The sequence below is a fragment of the Lygodium microphyllum genome, chromosome 22 (assembly GCF_053477565.2).
Source record: "Lygodium microphyllum isolate KBCC chromosome 22, Lygodium_microphyllum_v1.1.10, whole genome shotgun sequence".
Lineage (NCBI taxonomy): Eukaryota > Viridiplantae > Streptophyta > Polypodiopsida > Schizaeales > Lygodiaceae > Lygodium > Lygodium microphyllum.
Window position 1 is genome coordinate 99,097,299 of NC_141156.1, and position 27,202 is coordinate 99,124,500.

A 27,202-nucleotide genomic window follows, 5' to 3' on the forward strand; every position below is an offset into this window, starting at 1 on the left:
ATGAGGTAGCATGTGAAATTGTAATTTTTCTCCTGTGTATGGGCAGGAGAATATACAGTATGGAACATAATCAATGAATTTTTTTTATTCTAATTGTATGTGATCCATGAGTGAATTACACAAACAAATAATTGTGCATAAAAGGATTCTTTTTAATTAATGACGTTATTTTTATATGTTTCACATAATATGGTAAGTAATTAGATAGCTAAGAACTTCCATAGAGGGAAGTGGGTGGATGGATTCGCAATGAATCTAGTCCTATGGCACGGTGGTGTCGGTTAGCCAAGAGGTTTCCCAAAAACAAACACTAGGAAGAAACTCTAGGAAGGGCCATGCCATTCACTGACTTATCTAGGATTTGGTCTCATAACTTGAACTGTAAATTATCTTAGGGGAAAGGTATGGTGGTTGCGCTAGAGCACTGCAAGGCATTTTGTAAATCCTTAGTCTGCTATACTGGAAAAAAGTGTTGTACTCCATGAACCAAGGGTAATGGCAGTCGCTCCTTCTGGACAAGAAGCCTCTCAAAGGACACCTCCAGATGTGAGCTAGTTGTTGATAGGTGACTGTAAGGTCAATAAGGAACCTTCAGCTCACTGTTCTCTATGGGTAAGGACAAGATACTTCCCTTGCGAGGTAGACTTAGGGTTATAGAGCCGGAAAAAATCTGATCATTTTGGTTAGAGTATGGATGGCGATGCGGTGGGAAGGTAAACTCTGGGTGACTACTAAAACGTTACTCGTCATGCGATAAAGGCGGGTACGTTACAAATGGTATCAGAGCCAAAAGAAATTTAAAAAGCTTGATAATTGTAGCCCGAGATATGAGTTGTTTTCCCTTCCCTTGCTAATATGTGTTTTTATCCTACCTAGAGAACTGTATGAGAATATGGAAAAAGAAGCCATTGAATTATATGATGTACATGTTCTTATTGCCAATGCAAGTCAATCATTTATGAGAAGAAAGCTATGAACTTAATTGGATTCTATCTCGTGTTAGAAAACATGCGGGGCTAAATTCAAGGGCTAAGTTTTGATCATTCTTGAATGACATTATGCTCGAATGAAGTGGAGGGCTAAGCATAGTTTGGATTTATTATTGACCATTACTATGCCATGGAAGGTCTTGGATGAACTACTGGACTAACATCTAGGATATTTTCTTATGAAATTTGTGATCTAGGTTCAAAACTTTTGTTAGAGATTGTAATTTGGATTTTGATTCTTGCAATGCTCTCTCTCTCTCTCTCTCTCTCTCTCTCTCTCTCTCTCTCTCTCTCTCTTTCTCTCTCTTTTTTGTGATTGTGAGAATAGATGTTGATCAGAATATTGAAGGAATATGTACTGTTAATTTTAGGCAAAATGTGATGCTACCATACAAGCCAACACATGCTAGAGTAATGTTATGTTTCTTCTTAATTTGTGTAAATTGCAAGATATTTTTCCACTTGTGTTGTGTAAATTGATCTTGAAATCACGATATGTCTTCAAATCATGGAATTTTGCTTCAAGTATGTGCTATCCATGGATTTTAAGGATAATAAATCCAACAAATCATGTAATTTAGTTTCTATCACCTATCATCAATGGTTTTTAGAGATAGGAATATCCATAATGTCAAATGCTTTGCCTTAGATCACCTCAAGTCAAATGGATTCATGAGACAGGGGATACAAGTATTTTTATAAGCATACAATACTAGGATACGGAGAGAGGATACAATCACATGCCTCCATCTTGCAATATGAGGCTTGAAAAAATAGATAATTCTGAAAAACATAAGTCTAACGTGGCCAGTCTCATTTTGAGGAGACTAATGAATCCCAAAAACAATGAATTGTGCTTGAAAAAATTAAGTTATTCATTAATAAAACCAAGGGTATAGGAAGAGAATCAAGGTGTGAAATATTTGGCTGATTTCAATAATATCCTATGTTGGCTATGTTATGATATCATTTATCTAGAGAGAAGCAAGAAATGCAAGCAGCACTAGTAGCTAAGCTCTGTAATACGTTGGCTACTATGAAGCAGGTAGCAAATAGGAAAGAGGTGTTCCTAAGAAGAACAATGCATTGAATATGTTGATGAACTTAATTGAAACAATGCCCAATCATAATGTGGCAAGGGTTCTACAATTTTCAAAGCAATCCGTATACCATGCAAGGTCCCATGTCCAAGCCAATACAAGTTACATAAATGGCTTTTTCTCATTGGTAGAATGTTAGAAGCAACCATAGAGTAGTATAATAACTAAAGAGGTTAAGAAAATGGTTTACACGTTCTAGGAGTTGGAGTAGCTTGTTTTTCTTAATAAGAAGGATGCATCTAGAAAAAGATTAAGAAAGAAAACCTATCTCAAACATCCAGTCCATCTACTAGATGAACCTCATGTGTATTTATTACACTCGATTCTCCTTGCTTCATGTTTTCATGTTGCTTTGATACCTTGCATGCTACTTTTTCAATATCTATTAGTATTCCTAGCAACAATTCATGGTAGAGTTGACTAGCATGGGCAAGTGCTAACTAGGTAGCCTATAGGTTAGTGTTGATTAGCATACAGGTTTGAATAAAAAGCATATAGTTGATTTGTAACTAGCATATAGTTGTTACCTAGCTAACATACATGCTACTACATTATACTCTAGGCACTCAATAGAGTTTTGTGGTTCTCTATCCTCTATGCAATCCTCTACGACATTCTCAGTGTATTATTTAGCCTATGGTAAGTTTGTAATGTATTTTTTATTTTATTTTTTGAACTTTCTATATTTCTTTTATTTTTTATATAAAGAGGAAGTAACAAGGAATCAAGAGGAATGAAACTAAAGCAAAGAATTGGAAAACAACATTATATTTTTCTTTCATCTCTCTTTTTGGTAATATTTAAACTTTCTACATCATATGTTAATACTTTTCTTCATCTCTCTCTAGAATGAGGTTTAGTATTTAGGTGTTGTATGTATAGGTGTTTTATTTATAATTAGAGTTTACTACTTGCAACATGATTGCATCGAAAGGCATGTTTAATAGTGTGGCTAAAGTATAGTCAATGCATTATTAAATATACATATAAATGTGACCTAAAATGTAATAGTACTCTATGTAGATCTCTATAGAAATTTTAGAGTAATTTTTTTCATAGTTTTCTATATATAAAGAGTTTTATTTTTAAAAAAATTAATTAAAGTTGTTTATCTTTGTAAATAGATGGAGACACATATCATCATACATCTTATGGTAGGCACAATCATCCTTTTAATTGGACTTGTATGCATATTCAACAATATATTGCAAATGACTAGAATTCATGGATATGAAGCAAAATATCACACTTATATTAGATACGATAGGTACATCATTATGAGGAGATCCTATTTTCTTGCATGATATATGCTTGCCAGGAGCAAGTTACCTCACATGCATTAGCAAAGCATACAAGTTGCTTATGCCTTTTGTAGTTTTAGATTTTTTCATATCTCTTTTTTATAAGCCAAGCCTAATCTAGCTTGTAATCTATCTCTATCTTTACACATTTGTACAAACTCTTTTGTAATCTGAGTAGAATGTGGCTAGTTTGAAATATATATAATCTTACCAATATATAATTCCATAAAACTTTCTAAAGCACTTTATGATTTCTTAGCTTTATTTTTATTTTATTTTTTAACATGATTGATTTTAAAAAATTATGAAGTTGCTAGTTGTAAATTGCAATTCTATAACTGGTAGCTCCTAGTTCCTTTTTTGGTATGTAAACTATAGGCACATGTAAAATTTACGTTATTGCCCATATAGATAGAGGCCACTTGATGTGAATTTAATCATCTATATAGATGTGTATGTAAGCTTTTTTGTAGTTCATTAAACGAGTTTATTAGATTGTTTATGAGTCTAATCTCTTGTAGTGTCATATTTAAAAAGATATCCGTTTGTACATATGAATTTCCTAATTCTTTGTAAGAGAGTGATGCCACCCTAAGAGATTGGGTTGTTTTATTTGTAAGTACTTTTGTAATAGAGATTCTAGACACTCATGTACCCACATTATGGGTTGGACTACAATTTTAGATTTCAAGTTCCCTTTCAATCTATTACTCATGGAAATATAATGACTAGGCATTTATAAGTCTTTTCTAAAACTTGATCTAAAGGTTCATGAAGTGATTGCCACATTGATCTACATTTTCCATTGATTTATGTGTCTATTGTGCAACGTCTCTTAATCATCATTTCCCTAGAATTTGGATTTGAGCTAAAATTCATCAATCAAATGAAGCATTAGAACTTTTATGTTTTGTTAGTTTCTAGTATAATTGAATTGTTTTTGTTAGTTTCATGTATAATGGAATTGTTTTTTCATATAATTGAATTGTTTTTGTTAGTTTTTGCATAACTCAATCCTAAAAGAATACTTGTTGTTCAACTCATACATGTGGTCATTCACATTTTAACTAGATTTTATATCATGGTAAGGTAAGTTGGTCAAATGATGTACTTTCTCCTACATGTGAATTAGTAACTTAAGTCACTATCAAGCTCTTCAAAAGCATTGTGAGTCACACATACACTTTCAATCATGATTTGTTTGTAAAGCCACAAATCTTTTTACATTGGACTTTCTACTCATATGTATAGCCATTTGTCCTTTATAGCTTTCTTCTTTTGGTATTCAAGTCACTTTTCAATAAGGTTTTTCAAGTACAATTGGTACACTCCATTGTGTCACCACAAATAAAAGAAATATTATTTTTGTATCTAGCACGAATGGCATAAAATTAAAGACTAGAAATCAATTACATGGTCATGTCATTTGGTTAAAATAAGTTGAATGTATAGTACTAAAAATACCAAAGTAGTTACTTTAGATTTTTTAAAATTATCAAAACAAAGCTAAGCAATGGAGTTGGCAATTTTCCTTGAAACACTATAAAAAAAAAGAAAAATAATAGTTGGCGATTTTCCTTGAAGCACACCAATGGTATTGGTCAATTTCTATTCCCTATAGATAAATAGGATATGGCTAGACGTAGCTGGGAGTTTCCAATTACATTGGTGGAAGGATTGCTTTTCCAATGAGCAATAAGTTGATGATTGCACGAGTGTGTAGTGAGAAGGTACATGTAGCTTAGATAACTATCCTTTTAAGGAATGTGCCAACATAGTTGTTGGCTATCACCATAGTCAGTGGTGTGAGGGGTTAAATAGAGGTCCATCACACATATTGATTAGCTTGACAAGGACTAAGAATAAATGAAGATGCTACCTCATAAGGTAGAGCAAATATGAAGGTGAGAAATATGGGGTTTAGTGTGGAAAGGTACTTTGTTTTCTACTTTAATTCCTTTAATAAGGAACAAGGGTGGGCACTAGAAGCATCGAAGAGTCAACAACACTTTTACCTTTAAGCCTTGTGATAGGAAGCTCAACCACCTTGAGCTAACTCTATAGGGATGTCACTAAGCCAAAGGGTCACACTCAAAGAGAGGCACAGCCACCTTGTGATAACTCTATAAGGATGTCACTAAGGCAAAGGGTCACACTCAACGAGAGGCACACCCTAAGGGGGCCTTTTGGATATGACGAAAAGTTACTTCCTTTATCCATGAGAGGGAGGGGGAACGCGCTTTCTAGCAGGTAGGATGAAGCCGAAGGTATATATAGTAGTGGTAGGAAGAGGAGGAAAATGAAGTTATATAGTAGTAGTAGTAGTAGTAGTCTATGAAATAGATGAATCACGACTAGGCTGCCTGTATGCAAATCGTGCTATAGCTAAGGCCAGAAATAATTGATTTGACGAGCTATGGAAGAATTAAACAAAGAGGTGAGACAAAGAGCGCCAAGGTTAAGGAGGCAGAGTAGCCTGCAATACTATTGGGGGCCAGGGGGGTTGCTCTTGATTAAGGATGGGGTTCGTGATAATGCGTATCGTCACAATGATGACAGAAGAAGCAAGGATGATTCGTGTGTGGTAAGATCGGGCAGGTTTATGTCGAGTAAGAGTGGGGGTACAGAAGCAATCATCAATGCACTGAGAGAGGAGGGTGAGTCACCAGCATCAGCACCATCGTCGTCGTCGTCATCATCATGGGCGCCATCATTAGCATCATCGTCATTGACACCATCCTTGCCGTCGTCGTCGTCATTATCGCCGCTAATGAATAAGAGTAGTGCGGGTGAAGCAGTGATGAGAGAGGAAGGCGGCGCCATACCATCGTCGGCATCGTGGTCGTCATGTTTATCCATGTCGATGTCGTTATCAGCTTCGACTTGTTTTCATGAGGTTCTGGAGAGAAGACGATCAGATGATGATCGTGATGATTATAATAATGATGACACGTCGAGGCTGCAAGCTATCCCGGTGAATGTGATCACAGCCCGACTGCTGGAGCTTCTGCAGAAGACGACCGAGCAGAGGCGGCAGGTGGCGCGCCTCATCCGCAGCATCGACCCCTCCATCCCTATCGAAAGATGGCATCAACACGATCATCATGAATATCATCAATATTCTCCTGATCATGATTATCGTCCATATGATCATCATCATAAAGAAGAGGAGGAAGAGGAGGAGGGGGAGGAGGAGGCCAGTAAAACCTGGCGCAGTACTGCTAGTAGTGATAATGATGATTCGTCGCAGTATAATAATAATGACGCCCTGATCTTCCTGAGGCACAAGGTCTCTCAGCTCCGCCGCCAAGTCGCCCTCCTCACTCACGATCTCCTCGCCGCGAAGGCCCGTAATCGCCTTCTTCAAGGCCAGCTCTTGCACTCCTTCCTCCCTACACATGCCTCCTCCAGCTATTCCGCCATTGATCCTCCTCTTCAGCCTCCCCTTCTTGTCGATGAGATCAAAGACATGAAATATTCTTCCCTAATGGTTGAAAAGATCAGGAAATGCAGCTCACTGTCAGGAGAGGATGGAGGAGAAGAAGTGCTTCAATGATGGAAAGGAAGCTCACTATCAGGAGAGGATGGAGGAGAAGTGCTACAATGATGGAATAGATGAGTGAGGAGGAGAAGCGATGTAATTATAAAAATAGGATCGAGAAGAAGGAGAATTAATGGCGCAGGTGATAGTAGTGTTTGTTGGAATTTAGTCGAGAGGGGAGGGACTTCTTTCCAAAAGAGAGAATATTTGGCATCGTATCACTTATGTTGTGCCTGTCTCCTTATTTGGCAAGCTGAGATGCTAATGTTATTATGCTCTTTTCACTAGCATAACATGCATGAGCTTTATTGACATAAAACGAACTTACTTTAGCATGCTATTTGATCACGTACCATTAGGTGCATTCCTATAACGGTACATATTCTAGATACTATTTGAAGCCACTCATATCAAATCCATATGAATGCATGTATGTATATGTACACATGTATATAGGCAGGCATGTCTATGTATACATCCATACATACATATGTATGTATGCATGTATGTCTTTAGGTATGTAGTACAACCTTCAAAAAGACCATGCCAAGTTTGTGATACGATTAGTTGTAACTTCTCTCGAAGATAAAAAATGTCATGGCTAGGCTAGCTCTCACAAGACTATCATTATACTTATTGCTTCATGATTATGCTCATGCTTACAAGTTCATTCTTTAATACATAAGGACTATCATGCCTACCATTAGCATTGTATGAGCAATCTTACCTTAATTAAGTCCATTGTCAACATATTATACAGATCAATTAGCAACATAGAATTCTTGTTAATAATTTGGTCTATCCACATCCAAACTTGAGCATAATCACTTAGATTCACTCACCACATACATGAATAATTTGGACAATGTAAACTTTGAAATTCTAAATCCAATATTTGCACGTGGATATTATTACTCACTATAAGAGATTGGGAGAGCTAACATGTATTTCTCAAGTGTACACACACACACACACACACACACACACATGAATGGAATATAGACTCATACATACACAAATGTCATGTTGGTAATTACGTGTAAGATGGAAAATGATGTCACACTTGACTTTTCTCATGTATCATTGTTTGAAACAGACATATGGAAAACAAAATTTATCATAGTTGTAGTTATATTTGAAATTTTTTCTATTCTAAAATTCAAGGTTTCAACTTAAAACTATTTTTTCGGCTTTTGACTACATATTTTTACTATTTTCTTTATGATTTAATTGGAAGTTATTATGCCTTGATGTCTTGGACCTTGTAGTTTAGTAGTAAAATCATGCAACTTTGATTTATCATGATTCATCTATGTACTGGAATTGTCTCCAAAGTTTTAACATTCAACTTGGACTTGGACTTAGGAGTGTGGACTCTTTTATGGTTCATGAGTATTCACTTTGAAGTTTGCAATTAATATCAATTTGAAGCTCAATGTATGATGCATTTTTTCTTATAAAGTTAGAAGTATGTAACTTACATTTTCTTCTAAGGTTAGGGCCATGTATGGTTTAGCCCTATGGCCATACTCCAATCATAAATCTACATGAGTCTGCATTTTTGGATTTTTGCTTTCAATCAAACCCTAAGTTCCTTTAATTTTCAAATTTTTACTTTCATCTTCTGACTCTTCTTCTAATTCTTCTTTTTGTTCTTCCTCAATTGTCTTCTTAACATCACCCTATCACGTACTACTATCGTGACTTGTAGTGAGCTTCTCTAATCATATAATTAGTAAGGTCCCTTATAGACGATGCATGACCCATCCTTCCTTGCTTGAATCTCTATGGGAAGACTGGCTGTAGAAGTTTTTAACTTGTCCTATTTCACCTTCATCAGCTTGAGCTCCACTCCAGATTGTTTTCACTTTCTTTTCTTTTTCTAGCCATCCATATTATCATTGTTATGAGCCTCATGGCACTTAAAGAGGTGGAAATTTACAACAACCTCTTCATTCTTCTTTTTAAGTCTGCTCTCAACTATAGTTGAAACTACTGCACCTATTGTTACACTACTCTCCGAATCAATTGTCTTCTTCATGCCCTTATGATCTCCCACCACAATCCAACCTTCCTCGATAGCTATAGCCTCTCATTCTTGCCAAGCCTTTTCTTCCCTAGCCTCAAAATCCACTATAAATTCATCTGTCTGTTGGTCTACTTCTAAGCTTCATCACTTTTGAAATCTTGAGCATCATCATCGAGATGAAGATTCTTTGTAGCTCCAACACTGTCGACCTTTCTCTTCCTATACTACCCACAACTCAGCTTCTGGTGTTGACACATGTGATGGTGCTCTTCTCGTATGAGAATATCCTTCACTTGCAATCGGCCAACTTCTGAACATGCTCCACCAACTCACTTGGCACTACATCATATAACACCCTTTCAATGTTTAACCCCTATGCATAAAGACCCACAACACCCATGCTAGTGCAACCACTCTAAGTTCTGCAAACCTGATAAAGTGAATCCACAATTGAGCTCCATCTCATAGCTGCACCTTTGAAAATCAAGATCCACACAAGGCAACCAATAGTTGTTTACTTGTGTGGAATATATTGCCTACAAAGTATGCCCAAGATTCAGGTTTCTCCAACCACCATGTTGATTACAATACCTCTTGATGTCCATTTGATGTATGACCCATGTATGTAGGTGATTGTCTCTGATAGGATTTCTTCTTAACATGAGGATCATAATTTATTAAAACTATGCCAGATAAAGGGCTCTCCTCACTTGAGCATCATCTATAGTTGGCCTTTACTAAATTGGCACAAATAGACAACTTTTGTATTAGTACATTCTTGTTTTTCCTTTAATTTTATCTAGCCTCACTATAAGATATAGGCCTAATGTCGACATTAAAAGCGACAAAAATTTAAATAAATAAAATTTCCCATGTCGTCACAAAAAGTGTCGTTATTGGCGATGCCATAGAACAATCGGTATTAGCATCCTTATCAGCGTCGCTATTTGCGTCGGTATGAGCGTCGCAAATACCGACGCAAATAACGATGCTTTGCGACCTAATAACGACACCTATAATGATGCGTGCAGTAAATTTACGACGCTAATAGTGACAGTAATAGGAAAAGAAAAACTGTGGCAGGGCAAATATAGCACTATGTGCTTTATTTGGGCCATACAAAATAGTTTCTGCACTGTGTACAATGCTCGTGTAAATAAAGACAAAGTATATTTAAATCATAACACTGATATATGAAATAAATACATGATCGCATAATGAAAGCGATTGGTACAATCATGGCAAGATATCACTACTACATAGAAAATGTCTATACAGATCAGGCGACCAAAAAAGAAGGGTGTTTGAGCTCCAGGGATCCAAGGGCGAGCTATATATCCTCGCCATCCGAAAGCTCATCCCGCTGCAAAGGAGCATCAAATAGACTTTGCAAAAAAAGAAACAACTACACATAAGTCCACCATACAATAATGCATTCTAATTAAACATGGCAACTACAGACAAGAAAGATGAGTGACTTACAGGGCCGTTGCGTCTATACAATCAGTCGATCAATGCAGTGAGGCCGTGCCTCTCTACATATTGAGTCTCAAGGCCGGTCGGATCGCGATTTGTAATGGAGTGTTGCAAAGAAAACAAAATACTAACTGTTAGAAACATGATTGTCAATACAAAGGATATTATAAAAAAATAAGCAAGAAAAATAAAAGAAAAACTTACAAAGTCCTCCAGATATGTCCTGTGGCCGCCACTCCCAAGATGATGGACCACTCCGATCTCTAGTCGTGCCCTCGCCACCTCGTGCTGCTGAGTCCAACCTCCTGGAGAATTTGTAGCCTCCTCCCTCAATCGGCACCAGTCGTCTACATCTAGCCATACTACAACAAAAAGGCTCCATAGACGCGCTTGTAGATGCAATATTTGAATTGTGAAAAAAAATATCGGGCGCGTTTATTAACGCATCTATTTCTGCGTCTACAAAATCGTGTCTAAAAGCACGCTTATGATTGAGTTACACGCACAGTTAGATGCGCATATAGACGCGCTATGTAAACATATAATCATATTTATAAAAAAGTGGACATATTCATATTGTGCGTCTATATATGCGTGTATCTACGCGTCTAAAACCGCGTTTACTCTATAAGTTTTTGACGAGAATAGACGCGCATTTATTCTGCAATTTAGACGCGCTGATAGATGCGCAAAATAGAGGTATAAAAAAAAACCAGAGAGTTTGTGGTTTTTTTTCCCCCATCAACATCAAATTGTATGCTTAGGGAAAACAGAGAAAGATTATTTCGAAGATTGGATACTGAAAACAAAACAATGTATGTAGCACACAAAATTTCATATATATAGATGAAACGTTTTTACGTTATGAGTTCTAGTGCTTGTGACGTCATGGTCACAAGCACTAGCCGAAAGTAATACATATCAAAAATGAAAATTACAAGCCAAGGGGAGGCATGCATGCATGGGGCTCCTCTATATCTCCTCAGAAGAGGCATCATCATCGCTACCACCACCGCTGCCTATGCCGTTGCCGTTGCCGCCACCGCTACTGCTAGTCCCCCCTTCGCTATCCTCAACTGTATCAGGGTTCGCCTACACAAAGGATTAAGGTATATAAATACCATTACAAACAATAAATTAGAGTTATCTATAATTTTCATGTAAAAAATAAAACATACCTCTTCTGGTGGTGGAATCCTCATGGTGTGATTATATTTCTCCTCTGTGATGAGTCCCTCCTCGTAGAAATGCTGCCAAGTGGATGCTCGATTATGACCTCGATGGTAGCCTACCTCTCTAGGAGTAGGCATCCTACCAACGATATGATACTACAAAACAATTTGAACATACAATGTATTAAAACACACTACATAATGAAGTGAAACAAATTACAAAATTTAATTTAAAAAAAGAAATCAAATAATACTTACAAACTCAGCCTCCCATGACTCCCTGCCACTCGATCCATAATGCGATGATCCCATGGTTGCCATCTGGATACGTTGCGCCTCTGCGTGCTGGTGACTTGTCATTTTCTCCACTGCTCTCTTCTTGGCCTCTTTCCACTCCTTGCGGTGGCAATTGGGTGGTTGGCCATATCCAGGGTGCCCCTGCTCTTGTCTCCGCAATGACTCCTTGGCGCGCGTCATAAGGTGAGACCTCTTGTTATGAAGCGCGTCTCTCACCTTTGACCGTCCCCAATCATCTGAGAATCATGAATTCTCGGGATTAGGGTACCTTTTATGTACTGTCCGCAGCACCTCTTACCACAAACCATTTTTTTGATACTTGAAGGGAATCATGCAATCTTTGTATGTGGCATGCACGATACTCCTCAAGTAGGCTATCACTTCCCTCCCCTGAAAGTCATCAAGATACCACCAACATTAGTGATAGAGTAGTACATTTGTGGAGGCTCACCTCTCTCATTTTTTGGTGAGGGTGATCGAGAGCCACCACCTAGGCAACCCCCACAAAGCCCTCGACCTCCTCGTCCTCCCGCACCACTCTCCCTCCTTCCTCGACGTGCACTATCCTCTACCTCACTCGATACACGTGCCTCTGCAGATGCACGTGCTTCGGCCGATCCATGTACCTCAGCTGATCCCTGTGTAGGCAAAGATGTGATAGGTGTCCCAGACATCACACTAAAAACCTCCTCTGCAGTGGGAGGGCGACCAAGATAATTGGTCATCTCCCCCATGAATTGCTCCTTGTTGAATGGGGTGTTGGAGGATCTAGGATTCCACATCTACATAATAAAAATCATATTACCCTGTGCAGATAAAACATATTACATGTAGTGTCTATACCTGCGTCTCTGTGCGCGTCTATACATGCCTCTCTTTGAGTGTATGTCAGTGCGTCTCTGTGAGTGTCTCTGTAGGCGTCTGTCAGCGCGTCTATTTTTGCGTCTATAGCTGCGTCTACACTGTCATCTGGACGCGCTGACAGACGCGCACAGTCGAACCATTTCTTCTTAAACTTGCTTTTAAAAAAAAGCTAAAAAACCTCCATAGATGACAAGATCCAGCATGTGAAGAGAGAGAAGAGAGAGAAAAACAAACAGAGAAAGCAAACAAGATTGAGAGAGAGAAGAAGAACTCACCTTCTTTGCTTGTTCCAACGGGTGGCGGTTAGGTTGCAAGATCCTTGTCCTCCTTCTCCCTTCCCTTGTTAAGTTGCTTGAATCTTGTTCTCTTCCTTGCTGTTTGACTCTTGTTCTTTACTCTTTGGCTCTTCTTTCCTCCTATCCTCTTTTTACTCTTATTTCCTTGCCTCATTATCTTCATGAAGTGATAGATAGACACGAGTAGTGATGTTGAGCTCGAACTGCAGAAAACGCACAAAAAACGCAGGAAAGTACAGGTTTAAAAAGAAAGCCACAACTTTTTTAAAATTTTTCTATACTTGCATGGCGCATCTGTAAGCGCGTGTAATTGCGCGTGTATATGCGCAGATAATTACTGTTACACGCGCTTACAGATGCACAGGAACAATTTAAGGAATCAATTCATGCATTTAGGGAATCAATGGACCTATGTGGTGACATATATAACAAAGCTTGAGGATAAGAGATAACACATTGGCAAGTCAATTGGCACATGTATAGTGACTTACTAGACCATCCCACTTACAATTGCATGCAAGTATCAATAGGTGGATAAAGCACAAATGGTTTTTAGCTAGAGAGAGATGATGCAATGAAGGTGTACACGAAAGAGATAGAGAAAGGCATATTATCCATCAATCAATCAAAGATATGTACATGAAGTGACTTGATATAGTAATTAAAGTATCGTCATTTTTAGGATACTCCATTGACTTCTGCAAGTTCCTATAACCTTGAAGTAGAATATAGCCAATCACACTGTCCATGGAAGGAAAACTTGGCCTCATCAAATTAACCAAGTTAATTTACTTATACATTTCATAGATAAGAGATTTGTAGTTGGCTTGTTGGTATTAGTCACCAACAAGTGGACGCACTGGCTAAAGATGATGAAAAGAGGACATGTGCACATTGGTTACATGTGGTCCACCTTATCTAAAATTATATGTGAGCTATAAGTGCACCTTGACATGATTGGAATAGCTTGCACAAGCCAACTGATTTACATCAATCTACTCATGCTATGAATTGGCATGCATGGCTAGGTTAAGTGCACAACATTAAATGAGACATGTGAGTGTATTGATCAGTTCTCTCTCTCTCTCTCTCTCTCTCCATATATATATATATATATATATATATATATATATATATATATATTGCAAATGCACAAGTCAACCTTTGATTTATATATACATCCAATCATCATGCCCTATCCAATCACATTTGTATAGGGCATGATTGGATGTATATTTGTAATACTCAGAAAGAAGTAAAGTTGGTAATGTATATCATGTCCTATGCATGTATATTCCCTATACATGTATATCATGTCCTAGCGTATGATCCAGGTGTAATTATGTCGTATATACATCCAATCATGCCCTATTCAAACAAATACTAGCTGTTAAGAGGTTTGGTCATATTCAGGGACTTTATGAGAAATGAAAAATATGTGCGTTTATTTTTGCATCTATAAGCGCATTTATCAGCGCGGATATATAGATGCGTTTTTTATACTAGTGTGAATAGACGTGCTGATACATGCGCTTATAAACGCACCCGCTTTTTCACGTGTACAGTGCGCGTCTATAGGGCCTTTCTCTTGTAATGCCAATCGGGCTTTACAGCCCCACTCTTGAGTGCCTTGCATGCGTCCGATTGTCTTTGTGACATATATGCGCATATGCACTCCATCATCCAGCTCGTAGAAAACCTATCTGCTGTGGTTGGAATCGGAAACTCCTCATGCAAGGATGCTACTATGTATTCCTTGCTCCCCTTCGGTATGTTTTTCCAATGATCTAAGACATTGTGGCAAAAAACTTGTTGGCACAACTCTCTGATAGAGCCATCACCCTCCTCCCCTCATCATTCATGATGATGGCTCGTGACCTATCATTGACAAGATAGGCATATCCCTCTGGGGTATGCCTAAGGTGGGTCCTCTCCCACCTGCGACCACACTCCTAGGCATATCAAGAAGACCCTTGTACTTCTGGTGTACTGATCGGGGTAGTATCTATCAGTGTAGCACCCTTAGGGGTGCCACTGTAGACGGATGAGCAAAAGCCAGAGTAACTGGAGTAGACAGTCCCAGAGGTGTGACAAATTTCGGAGATGATGCAACTCCAGTAGAATGACGAGATGGAGACACCGCGTCTATGCCTCCATAGCAACCATCTGAGCCACGCTCCCTGGAATCGCTAGAAGAGCGAGGAGTAGCACATGTATCCGGTGCCGACCGCGGGCTCACTACCTCCATATCTCTACAGCATCCCCCTAACCCTGAAGTACTCCCTCCCTTTGGCTTAAGTCTGGAGCATTGACCTTTTCTGCTCGAAGCTGAAGCATCTGATCGCGTCGAAGTAGATCTAATAGAGCAGCTTGACGATGTCCAATATAGCTCTTAGTCCACCATGTCTCTGAATATCGCCATTTGATCTGGAGACATGCACGTGAAGATATCTTGCAACTCCTCATCGCTCATACCTCGACTCATCGTGATGATCTAAGTATCCACAAAGGTCACCTGCACAGACAAAAATGATGTTAGCATAAATATCAATTTAAATCATACAAAGTATGGTAATATAAATCGTAAAAAAATAATCTCACTTAAAATGCATATCTTATGTACCCTTATAAGTGATTAGTCAACGAAATGAGTAAGTGGATGCTCGTAGTATGAAGTATCCTATGGTCCCATATCAATCTCTTGACACAACTCCACATACACTGAAAGGTCGATAGACATGTCACCACAAAAGGATGAGTCCACCTCGTTCCCAAAGAATTCTTGGACTCCTATATTTCCATCATTGTTACCTGATGCTAGCTCCTTTACATGCTCCAAGCTTTTGATGGCCTCCACCCCTTGCAATATCGACCTCTCTATTTGCATATTGTCCTCATCTATGATTGGAACATCACTTTGATCATATACTCTCGCACTTCGGGGAGCTGAAGGTATAACATACCACCATCGAGGTTGTCAGGGGTTTGGATAGAAGATTACCTATTCACAAACAAGTACAAGAGAGATTAAACTGTTGTGACATGTACCATGTCGTAATACAATTAACAAACAAATGAGTACACAAAGGTATCGCGCAAATCCGTTTATTTATTTTTGGAATCTATTTCAAGAAATCCAGATGGACCTTATCCAACTGTTGCTCCAGCTCCTTCAAGTACCACTTTCAACCACTGCACATCGAATAGTATCATGGAGAAGCTACGGTAATCCACCCTAACAATACTTTGCAAGCTCCTAAAATACTCCATCTCATCTATAACCGTGTTTGGATCCATTGCTTATTGTTGGCTCAATTGCTTGAACCTTGCCATGATATGAGAGTCTGTTGTGGATCGCATTTTGTCAATACGCTCCATGTGAAAATGCCTTCCACACGACCACGCTGCACTATATATTTTGTACTGTACATTGAAACACTCAAATTAGTTATCGCATATAAAATATAGATACGACAGATCCTAAACACGCCATCACCCTTTGGACTACATCCCCTCGAGAATCCCCACTCCTCGGTTGAGACCTCCATCCCTTCGTGAGACGCTGCAGTCAAAGCTCATTGCAACCATCATGTTGACATAAACCGTTGTCATGCTACTATGTATCCGAGGCGTGGAATCCACCAAGAAGTTTGTTTGTGTGACATTCGTGTTTTGTGTATACCTAGTCGTTGCGTTTGCATTTTGTTCTGCATGTGGCTTGCATGTTTGTGTGTGTATGAACCCTAGCTTTGTGTTTCCAGTTATCGTCTCAAACCCATGTGTGTGTTGGGACTTTGTTCCATTTTAAATAATATTATCTCTGTGCATTTATCTCTGCGTATGTGTGAATGAATGCTTGTGTGTGTGTGTGTGTGAAAAATATTGAAAAAAACCGATGCCAAGGTAGTTTGTTGAAGCTGTCAAAGTGGTACAAGAAATCCCAGATCTAAGATAAGAAGAAATACAAGAATGCCCTACAAGTGGATGACTAGGAGACTTGATGAATGGGTGAAGCTAGATCAATTGGAACTTGATTCTACTGAACATGAGGCAGATGAAAAATTTGATGATAAGGCTGGGAGCTTAAAGATGACTTGCCATCAAAAACGCAAAATTGATGAAACACATGTAGAGGAGGGACATGAAGATTTTGATCCTGCAAGTCTACGCGAACATGAAGAGTTCACAAAGGTGAAAAACATTGGCAAGATAGAGCTTGGGAAGTATGAGATTGACACATGGTACTTCTCACCATTTTCACCAGAGTATAACAATTGTGATAAGCTATATTTCTGTGATTCTGCCTCAATTTTATGAAGCGCAAGGAGTAGCTCACAAGGCACATAGAAAAATGTGACTTGAAGCATCCTCCTGGGGATGAAATATACCGATCTAGAACTTTGTCCATGTTTGAGGTGGACCCTTTGAAGTTAATATGGACTCCATACGAAGAACGAGGATTAAAGTTTCTTTAAGGGAATAAATCTCTCAGGAAGTAATCCCAGCTATGATGCACCGTTCAGAACACCAATCCTCACAGTATGTCCTAAAAGCTACGCTGCCACTCAGAACACATGGTGAGATGGTATTAATCTTCACAATCTTAAGGAGCAGAAACTCCTTTGCAAGCTTCTTCCCCACAACCCTCTCCTAGAGCTTCCCTATTAAGCCTCTTGTTAAATCTTAAGCAGGCTTATAGCAAGCTTTTTATATGTAAAAGCGAGGCTGATCTGCTTTCCCTTTATCCTCTGCTCCGTCGATCTAGTAAAAAACAAACACACTTTGATTTGCGCAAAATGCATGGCCGCCCATCCTAGGGGAGAATAACAATAGTCGTCCTGGGGTGAACTCTCTAAGGCCTATCAAAGATGCACATGTAACACTCAAAACGAAGGCATTGACAGTCATTGATCTGTGACACCAAGTTAGGCAGCAGCTCTGAAAGATGTATTTGGTGAAGAAGCACTGATCCAGGGAAGGTATACATTGTCCACCTGACTTGTGAACAGGCTAACAAAGCAAAGGAGATTCTTGTAGTGTTGTAGGGAGAAGAAAAATGGAAGCAAGTCATATGTAGCAAGACCAGCAACAAGATCGAGGGAGCTTTCTCGAATACTTACAGGGCTCACTGGGGTGCAATCATAACTTGCAGCAGTTGGTTCCAGATATACAGTAGCCTTGAGTACTACTTACTACCCACATTACCTACAAGATGGCAGCCATCTTCTTCTCTACGTTGGCGAGCATTACTGATAGTATGGTTGACTCGAGTACTAGTTAGTTAAAGGGATTGGGAACACACTTGAAGCAGACATGTCGACTCACTCATGGATATTCAAACATATTGGGCTATAAAGATTATTGCACTCTTTAGAGTCTGTAGCAGCAAGCATTTGTGAGCCGTGGTGTCGAAGGGTTTTCGAAAGCAAAGTCGCAACCACAGAGGCTCTTGAGAAATTCCAAGACAGAAGATCAATCGCAGCAAATAATCAAGACAAATATGATGCCAAGTAACAATTGTATTACCGCCAAGTTATCTCTGAGCATAGAGAAACATCATAACAAACCACATGTGATCTATGCAATTGACCCATGCCATGTATACAAGCTCTTATTAGAGTCCAAGCTTATGAGAAGCAAGATTTCAAATGCACACAATTGACAACAGTTTCTGCCTGCTTTGCATCATCTATATGTGATTGCAATAGTTGACAAATCAGTTCCACCCTCCCATGAGTAGTATGAAAACTGAGAATAGCTCTTCAAATCATGACAATTTGACTCTTGAAAATGACGACTTTGTAAACATAATCAAGCTTCTGATTATAACTGTTATAGTTGGCCATGCTGTAGAAATGGTTGAAGATGGTGAAGGGAACTAATGGGATGTTCACATCTAGTTTAAAAAGATGTATCAAGGAGCCATGGTAAAGTCCTGTTTCCATAAACTACTTGCAAGCATGTGACATAACTTCTTAACATGTGGTCTTCTGGATAGTATACTGCAATTACAGTAGGGGCTTAGAGCCTTCAAACAGTAGCCATTGTTGTGTTTCCCTCAATACACCAATTAATTGTTGCACTTCATTTGATGGTTTGTAGATGTCACTCACTATTGTATCACTGCGAAATTTGATGCCTTCTGACACAAGACTTGCACAGACTACTGCTAATTGAGCAGTACTGAGGTCAAACAGTGTTTGAAAAAGCTAGAGCTAACCATAACTCATTAACTCTCCGAAAAGCAGCAGCAATTTATCAGAAGCAACGTTCTCATCTTCCTCCTCGTCTAGCCAATATGTTTCCAAGAGCTTCACTGCCTTCTCATAAATGTCAGAATTGTCATGGGTCTGTAAAGTCTCAATCTTTTCAACGCCTTCTGCTTCATCAATATACTGAGCATACAAATTGATGCTACCTGTATTACCAAGGTCCTTCTCGGCTTCCCCAACCCTCAATATGTTTTCTAATCCTGCCAAACACACCGTCACAATTCGAGGATCCGAACAGGTCAATAGATCACACAATGGCTTGATGCAACCTTGGCTTCTAAGGTACTTTATCTGTTCGTATGTACCACCCAATGTAGCATTTGATATAGCCCAAGCTGCCTCTTTTTTAATCTCAAATTCTGTTGTACCAAGCAATGATACAAGAGGAGGGATGATGTTTGCATCAATAACGGCTTGAATTTGCTCTTTGTTCCCATGATGCCAGGAGGCATATTTCACGGTGGATTCCGTGCCACGGTGGATTCCGTGAGGTTTTACGGTGGATTTCGTAAACTTTGATGACCGGGGCTCATACACAAAGTGGATTCTTTGTGCGAGAAGTTGATGGGGACGCCTGTCCTTTTCGGGTGTTTCATTAATTTAGTGTGTACATGGGTGATTCCATAGCGGGTGATTCCGCAAAACACATAATAAATTAATAAACGTTTATGATTTTAGAGTGCGCACTCGTAATAAATTAAAGTTAGGATTTATTTCTAACCAGTTGATTTATTTATGTAGCTGAAGACTGCTAGGTATTCACTTTTGTCAGTTTAATTGTATTATTTTACTAATGATTGTGAATGCTTCAGTTGATGTGTAGAGATAGCAGCAGTGGCGGAGGAAAGCATTGGAGTCTAGTGAGTATTCGAACTATGGATTATATTTTGATAGGCGCCACGCCTATATTTTGTTATGTCTATTAAGGCATCGATTATTTATCATTATTTTGTATGCGCTTATGCGCACGGATATGTTATTTCTATTTGGACATTGTATTGGGCGTGCCAGACTCTTTGGGCACCGTCCATTAGCTTTATTTCTATTTTTGTAAAAGCAAACTCAAAAGCTAAAAGCTTGATATATTTTTGTAAATTTGGTTATTATTGAGCATGAAGAAGAAATATACATAAAATACATGCTTTGTGAAGCGCTCACACAAGGCATGGGGGGAGATTGAACCCAATTGGTCTCTAGCTCTTGTCGTTCATGCTTTTTGCATTGTAATTTGTGCAAAAAGTAGAGTTCATTGTTCTTGGGGACCTTCCGGGATTCACTACGTGAGCATACAGTGACCGATCTGCGTACCAATGGTATCAGAGCAGAGCTGAGATCAAGAGCTTCCAATCGCTACCCATCTCGTGCGAAGGCGGAGCTCCTCGAACGATCGGGCTCTACGGTCAATCTCATCACAAACCGTCGATACAGGCAGACTTCTGGCGATCAAGAACCCCTGTTTCTGTCATCAGATCGCGAAGGACCAGGATGTACAAGCGGAGCACCACTCCTTCATCTCCATCATCAAGTCATGGTTAATCAGAGAGATAAGTCTCAAGTCCATATCTTTCAAGGCTTAAACAAGCTTTAAAGCTTAGGGAATAGAAGCTTAGGCTTCAAATTTTTTTAAATCGAGGTCTCAGAGGGGCCTCCGATTTTTTCGGGCGGCAAAAAAAATGCCCCCCCCCACGAATTCGCCGTTTTCTGCCATAGCCCCCCCACTAATCTTAAGCTATTAAGCTTAATCAAACTAAGCTTAACTCTGCAAGTCACCTCTGGTCAACAACTCCAGGTCACGCACCTCAAAAATCAAGTTCTGCAAGTAATCTGTGATCAAGTTCTGCAAGTTCACTAAGTCGGCTAAGTTCTGCAAGTCTGCAACTCTGCAAGTCACATAAGTCTGCAACTCTGCAAGTCAGACTAGTCAACTGGAGTCAGAACTGACTTGTGCTCAAAACTCCTAGAAGGATTGTTCTTGCGCAGAAACTCCGAACTGCAAAGTTGTTCGTTGGAAGGTACTCTATCCATACGCAGGTTTGCTGAAGAATTTTTAGCATATGAAGAGGGAAAAAATCGCAGATTTTCTGAAGATTGAGAAAGAAATACCCAAAAACACATAAGCCTTGTATTTCCGAACTTGAGCTACGCTCATCCCGCTAACCTGATTTTGAGTGAGAAAGGTCTTTTGAGTTTTACAGGATGACGGAACCACATATGGATGATCTTATGGCTGAAGATGACCTACCTGAGCCTACGATGGAGCAAAAGCTGGACTTAATCATGATGCAATTGGAAGAAGAACGAAGGGCTAGGCAAGCATTGCAAGTGCAACTGGCAAAATTACAAAGAGCGTCTACCGACAAAGAAGAACCTCAAGCTGAAGATCTGATTCGACGTACCATCAACGCCACTCTTGAAGCTCAAACCATTCGCAAGGAATCAAAGATAAGTAAATGAAGTTTCAAATTTCGTACTTTCAATGGCATACGAGAAGGAAAGACTGTTCTAGCATTCATTAGTCAGTTTGATGACTATTTCCATGAGGAAACCTATGCAGAAAAAGATAAAATCAAGTGTGTTACTAATCATTTGGTAGACAGAGCATCACTTTGGTGGACTGTAGTACGCAAGAGCATAGATTGTCCTGCTACTTGGGAAGATTTCAAGAAGAAGTTCATGCAGAATTTCCTTCCACCGCAATTTCATGAGAAGGCTATTAAGCAATGGGATCTACTCCAGCAATGGGATCGTGAGCCTATTCCTCAGTATACATAGCGTTTTTGGAATGCACTCCTCCAGCTACGCATGCTTGAAGACGTACCAGAGGCGACACATAAGCGGAAGTATATATCTAGACTTCTTGGGCATTACTACGCTGAAGTTAACATGTTCAAGCCTGCTACCCTTGAAGACGCCATTTCACTAGCTCACGACACTAAAGATAAGCTACGCGGTAGAGACACACGACCACAGCAATTCCAAACCAATGGTAATTATGGATCTAAACAATTCAATTCCAATTTTAGAAGATTTAATCCAGATCGTTTCTCTTCATCATCTTTCCGCAAAAATTGGGCAAAACCACCTGCATTACCATCCAATGTCAATCCAAATCCTAAGCCTATTTCACAGCCAAATCCTAATGTACCTAGACTTCCCGCCATTGCAAATAATGTAACCAAAGCCAAGCCAATAGTATGCTATAAATGCCACTAGCCTGGACATCTAGCAGCAAATTGTCATTCAAAGAAGCCAACAGCTCATATCAACTATCTTGGAGCCATGGACGAAGACGAACATGAGGATATGCCTGATTTCACTGAAGATGAGGACGACACTACTACTACTTCCGATACTTTACCAGGTATGCCTACTCCACATTCATTATTGACTATGAAATGTTTGGTGCATGGAAAGGAAAAGACTATTTTGCATGATGACGGTAGTACTCATGATTTTATTTCAGCAAAATTGGTAAAGGAATTGAAATTACAGACTGTACCTACACATTATCGCATAAAAGCTACATTTTTAGGCACTAGGTATAATGGTACACAGGAAGTGCAAGGCTTAGAGATTCAAATTGGCCAATACACTGAAAGAATAAATTTGAGTGACATTATTTTAGGTATGCCTTGGCGACACCAGCATAACCCAGATATAGATTATTCCACACACACAATGAATATTAATTTTCAAGGAAAATCTATTATATTATATGGTATGCATGCATCTAATGTTTTTCCACTGCTTTCGCATACTCAAGCTAAACGTGCATTACGCAAGAGTAGTAAATCCTATCTCATTTGGGTGAATGAATTGCAAGTAAAGGAAAATCATATGCACCCTAGGCATAAAGAATTTCTTGCGTATTTTAAGGATTGTTTTGCAGAAGACCTACCACCAGGTTTACCTTCTTCACGTCCAGAAGACCATAAGATAGATTTGATCCCTGGCACACAACCACCTTGTAAAGCACCATATAGGCATAACGAGATAGAGCAAAAAGAAATTCAGAGTCAAGTTGAAGAATTACTAAATAGAGGTTTGATTCGACCTAGCAGTTCTCCATTCGGTGCACCTGTATTGTTAGTCAAGAAAAAGAATAATACCTATCGTATGTGCATTGACTATCAAGCTTTAAATAAGATCACTGTAAAGAATAGGTATCCTATTCCTAGAGTTGATGACCTTATGGACAAACTGCAAGGATCTTCTATATTTAGTAAAATTGACCTTAAGTCTGGTTATCATCAGGTGAGGCTAGATAAGTCTGACATATTCAAGACTGCATTCAGAACACAATTTGGTCATAACAAATTTTTAGTCATGCCATTTGGATTGACTAATGCACCTGCTACCTTTAGTAGAATGATGACCCGTATCTTTTTGAAATATCAGTATTGTGTAATTGTTTTCTTTGATGATATTTTGGTGTTTAGTCAAAATGAGAAAGAACATTATGAGCATTTGTCATTGGTTTTTCAGTTATTGAAATAAAATTAACTGTATGCAAATCCTGAAAAGAGTGAATTCTTTAAAATGGAAATTGAGTATTTAGGTCATATTGTATCATCTGATGGAATTAAAGTTGATCCTAAGAAAATTGATGCAATATTGAATTGGCCTGTTTCTAAAAACGTGCATGAGTTACGCTCATTCCTTGGTCTTGCTAGTTTCTATAGGAAGTTTGTACGTAATTTTTCATTACTTGCTTTACCATTAACCAAACTTCTGAAGAAAGGAATTGTTTATCAATGGACCAAAAATCAACAAAAATCCTTTGACTTACTGAAACATGCATTAACCAATGCCCCTGTTCTACAATTGCCTGACTTTAATAGACCATTCTTTCTAGTAGTGACCGATGCTAGTGGATCAAGAATAGGAGCCGTACTTATGCAAGACAATCATCCTATAGCATATTCTAGTTGTAAGCTGAAACACTCTGAGCTGAAATATTCCACATATGAAAAAGAACTATTAGCAGTTGTACAAGCATTAAGACAGTGGAAACATTACTTAATGGGTTCAGAATTTATGATAAAGACTGATTAGCAAAGTATCAGACATTTACTTAGCCAACCTCAAATCTCTAACTGTCATATAAAATGGGCTTCCTTTATTCAAAGTTTTCATCCTATCATTCAATACCAACCTGGAAAAGAAAATGTAGTGGCTGATGCATTGAGTAGAAGACCTGCCATTCATATATTTCTGTCATATCTTTTGATTCTTTGATTGCTATGAAAGATACATATCACCAGGATATTACTTTTCATTCTGATTGGAATAAATTAGTTCAAAATAATTTCATTCCTGTTGATTCATTGTCATATAATGATGGATTTATGTTTTATGAAAAGAGATTGTGTGTTACCATTCCATTCCGATCTTTTGTTTTGAATGAAATTCATTGTCCCCCATATCAAGGTCATAGAGGTATCATATCTACCTTACGTATGTTAACTGAAGATTTTTATTGGCCGCATATGGATGCTAATGTATCTAACTTTGTTTCTGAATGTTTGATTTGTCAAAGAATTAAGAGACATCATGGTAAACAGTATGGATTACTTATGCCTTTGTCTATTTCATCTAAACCTTGGGAACAAATTTCTATGGATTTCATTACTGGTTTACCAAATACTAAATCTAACCATGATATGATTTGGACAGTTGTAGATAGATTTAGTAAACAAGCATATTTCATCCCATGTAAGAAAACTTTAACAGCATCACAAGCAGCACAGTTGTTTTTGAAAACTGTTTTTACTAACCATGGATTGCCAAAAGTTATTATTTCAGATCGTGATTCTAGATTTTGCAACAACTTTTGGATTACTCTGTTTGCTAACCTAGGCACAAAGATTGATTTCTCATCTGCATTTCATCCAGAAACTAATGGACAAACAGAAGCCACAAACAGCACCATTCTAGATCTTTTACGTGCATATAGTATCTCTAAACCTCAGACATGGGACACTCATTTGCATTTATTATAGTTTGCATATAACAATACACCGCACACATCTACAAAGAAAGCACCATTTGAAGTAATTTATGGATATAGATTATCTACACCTGTTGCATCTTTGTCTAATAGAATTCAGAGTGCTGATGATATTGCTAGTATGCATAACACTATTTTTGATGAGGTTAAAGATATGATTGCTAAAGCCCAACAATCATATACCAAGCAAGCCAACAAGAAAAGACAAGCCATGAATTTCAAAGTTGATGATTATGTTTGGCTGAGAATAGAAAAACATAGATTACAAAGTGTAGATAGACATCCAGTTGTTAAATTAGCTCCCAGATTTTATGGACCATTTAGAATCATTCATAAAATTAATGATAATGCATTCAAGTTAGAATTACCATCTCATTGGAAAATTCACAATACATTTCACACTAGTTTATTGAGACCATTTAGAGGCCAATTACCTGTACATTCTGTTTATGAAAACCCATCTTTATTAGAGGAAGAGACTGAAATACTTGAACCAGAAGCTATCATAGACACTGACTTTATGACCACTAGAACTGGCCGAAGGTATTCTAGATATCTAGTAAAATTTAAGAACCATCCTGTAGAGGAAGCAAAATGGATGCACGTTGGAGACTTAAATGCTTTCCCCACTCTGTTAGCTCCACATTGAGCTAATAGCAATTGAGGTCAATTGCTATCACACCCCGGGGGTATGATGCCAGGAGGCATATTTTACGGTGGATTCCATGCCACGGTGGATTCCGTGAGGTTTTACGGTGGATTCCGTAAACTTTGATGACCGGGGCTCATACACAAAGTGGATTCTTTGTGCGAGAAGTTGATGGGGACGCTTGTCCTTTTCGGGCGTTTCATTAATTTAGTGTGTACATGGGTGATTCCATAGTGGGTAATTCCACAAACTACATATTAAATTAATAAACGTTTATGAGTTTAGAGTGCGCACTCGTAATAAATTAAGGTTAGGATTTATTTCTAACCAGTTGATTTATTTATGTAGATAGACATCTAGTTGTCAAATTAGCTCCCAGATTTTATGGACCATTTAGAATCATTCATAAAATTAATGATAATGCATTCAAGTTAGATTACCATCTCATTGGAAAATTCACAATACATTTCACACTAGTTTATTGAGACCATTTAGAGGCCAATTACCTGTACATCGTGTTTATGAAAACCCACCTTTATTAGAGGAAGAGACTGAAATACTTGAACCAGAAGCTATCATAGACACTGACTTTATGACCACTAGAACTGGCCGAAGGTATTCTAGATATCTAATTAAATTTAAGAACCATCCTGTAGAGGAAGCACAATGGATGCACGCTAGAGACTTAAATGCTTTCCCCACTCTGTTAGCTCCACATTGAGCTAATAGCAATTGAGGTCAATTGCTATCCCACCCCGGGGGTATGATGCCAGGAGGCATATTTCACGGTGGATTCTGTGCCACGATGGATTCCGTGAGGTTTTACAGTGGATTCCGTAAACTTTGATGACCAGAGCTCATACAAAAAGTGGATTCTTTGTGCGAGAAGTTGATGGGGACGCCTGTCCTTTTCGGGCGTTTCATTAATTTAGTGTGTACATGGGTGATTCCATAGCGGGTGATTCCGCAAAATGCATATTAAATTAATAAACGTTTATGAGTTTAGAGTGTGCACTCGTAATAAATTAAGGTTAGGATTTATTTCTAACCAGTTGATTTATTTATGTAGCTGAAGACTGCTAGGTATTCACTTTTGTCGGTTTAATTGTATTATTTTACTAACGATTGTGAATGCTTCAGTTGATGTGTAGAGATAGCAGCAGTGGCGAAGGAAAGCATTGGAGTCTAGCGAGTATTTGATCTATG

At 38.5% G+C, this 27,202-nt stretch overlaps 1 pseudogene; it reads left to right on the forward strand.

The window, feature by feature from the left end:
• Nucleotides 1-17,034: 17,034 nt before the first annotated feature.
• On the forward strand, nt 17,035-17,382 carry LOC148017436 (putative MYST-like histone acetyltransferase 1 pseudogene; annotated as a pseudogene).
• The last annotated feature ends 9,820 nt before the right edge of the window (nt 17,383-27,202 follow it).